Genomic DNA, 2,500 nt, shown 5'->3' with positions numbered 1-2,500 from the left:
TGCAGCAGGAATGCATGTGCACTCAAAAAAGTGAATATTTCTCACGGATAGACCCCGTGATACGCTAGAAATTGGCGGGGATGTCTCTCTTGTGGCTCACGGGGCTGTTAGGGTGGCACAGAAATCCCTCGGAATGGGAAAACGGGTCATTTTCGTGTCGCCACATTGCATGCGAACCGCATGCAACTTCCAGAGGCATTTGCAGCAGAAATGCATGTGCAGTCAAAAAAAAATTGATATTTTTCACGGATAGACCCCGTGAAACGCTAGAAATTGGCGGGGATGTGTCTCTTGTGGCTCACGGGGCTGTTCGGGTCGCACAGAAATCCCTGGGAATGGGAAAACGGGTCATTTTCGTGTTGCCACATTGCGTACGAACCGCATGAAACTTCCAGAGGCATTTGCAGCAGGAATGCATGTGCACTCAAAAACTTCTATATGTTTCACGGATAGACCCCGTGAAACGCTAGAAATTGGCGGGGATGTGTCTCTTGTGGCTCACGGGGCTGTTAGGGTGGCACAGAACTCCCTCGGAATGGGAAAAGGGGTCATTTTCGTGTTGCCACATTGCATAGGAACGCCATGAAACTTCCAGAGGCATTTGCAGCAGAAAGGCACGTGCACTCAAAAATTTTAATATTTTTCACGCATAGACCCCGTCAAACGCTAGAAGTTGGCGGGGATGTCTCTCTTGTGGCTCACGGGGCTGTTAGGGTCGCACAGAAATGCCTCGGAATGGGAAAACGGGTCATTTTTGTGTGGCCACATTGCATAGGAACGGCATGAAACTTCCAGAGGCATTTGCAGCAGGAATGCATGTGCACTCAAAAACGTCTATATTTTTCACGGATAGACCCCGTGAAACGCTATAAATTGGCGGGGATGTCTCTCTTGTGGCTCACGGGCGCTGTTAGTTAGGGTCGCACAGAAATCCCTCGGAATGGGAAAAGGGGTCATTTTCGTGTTGCCACATTGCGTACGAACGGCATGAAACTTCCAGAGGCATCTGCAGCAGAAATGCATGTGCACTCAAAAACGTCTATATTTTTCACGGATAGACCCCGTGAAACGCTAGAAATTGGCGGGGATGTGTCTCTTGTGGCTCACGGGGCTGTTAGGGTCGCACAGAAATCCCTCGGAATGGGAAAACGGGTCATTTTCGTGTTGCCACAATTGGCATACGAACGGCATGAAACTTCCAGAGGCATTTGCAGCAGAAATGCATGTGCACTCAAAAACGTGAATATTTTTTCACGGATAGACCCCGTCAAACGCTCGAATTTGGCGGGGATGTTTCTCTTGTGGGTCACGGGGCTGTTCGGCTCGCACAGAACTCCCTTGGTCCACCTGATTCGTGCATACAGGCAGCAACTAAAACTCTGTAAACCTGCTGTGAGGACATCTAAACAGTGGACCAGTGAGGCTGTGGAAGATTTGCGGGCGTGCTTAGACTGTACTGACTGGGATATGTTCACGACTGCTACCAATAGTCTGGATGAACTCACAGAGGCTGTGTACATCAGCTTCTGTGAGGACTGCTGTATCCCAACACGTACCAGGGTGAACTTTAACAACAACAAGCCCTGGTTCTCAGCAAAGCTCAAAAGGTTGAGGTTGGAGAAGGAGGAAGCGTTTAGGAGTGGGGATAGAGACAGATTCAAGGAGTCGAAGAACAGGTTTAGCAAAGCGGTGAGAGAGGCTAAACGACTGTACTCAGAGACACTAAAACACCAGTTCTCTACTAACGACGCTGCTTCTGTCTGCCAAAGGGCTCAGGCACATCACCAACTACAAACCCAGAGCGCCCCACACCACTAACGACTCCCGCCTAGCCAACGACCTGAACGAGTTCTACCGTAGATTTGAAAGACAATTGGACTGTCCTGAACCACCCCTTCCCACCCAAGAGGCCCCATCCCCCACCCATACTACAGAAACGACTCTCTCCTTTCAGGAGGGAGAAGTTAATGGGCTTTTCAAGAGGCAGAATCCACGCAAAGCAGCCGGGCCGGACTCTGTCTCTCCAGCCACCCTCAGGCACTGCGCTGGCCAGCTGTCTCCGGTGTTCACCAACATCTTTAACACCTCCCTGGAGACATGCCATGTACCAGCCTGTCTCAAGTCCTCCACCATCATCGCTGTGCCCAAAAAGCTAAGGCCAACAGGACTAAATGATTACAGACCGGTCGCCCTTACATCTGTGGTAATGAAGTCTTTTGAGCGCCTGCTCCTGGCACACCTCAAAGCCATCACAGACCCTCTCCTGGACCCCCTTCAGTTTGCCTACAGAGCCAACAGGTCTGTGGACGACGCAGTTAACATGGCCCTCCACTTCACCCTACAGCATGTGGACGCCCCAGCATCCTACGCCAGGATCCTGTTTGTGGACTTCAGCTCTGCCTTCAACACCATCATCCCTGCCCTGCTTCAGGACAAGCTCTTCCAGCTGAACGTGCCCTACTCCACCTGCAGGTGGATCACAGACTTCCTCTCTGACAGG

The sequence above is a fragment of the Petromyzon marinus genome, unplaced genomic scaffold (genome assembly GCF_048934315.1).
Source record: "Petromyzon marinus isolate PM22_M1 ecotype Great Lakes invasive population unplaced genomic scaffold, UKy_Petmar_22M1.pri1.0 PM_G_Scaffold_28, whole genome shotgun sequence".
NCBI classification, from domain to species: Eukaryota; Metazoa; Chordata; class Hyperoartia; order Petromyzontiformes; family Petromyzontidae; genus Petromyzon; species Petromyzon marinus.
Note: the sequence above shows the minus strand (reverse complement) of the source record.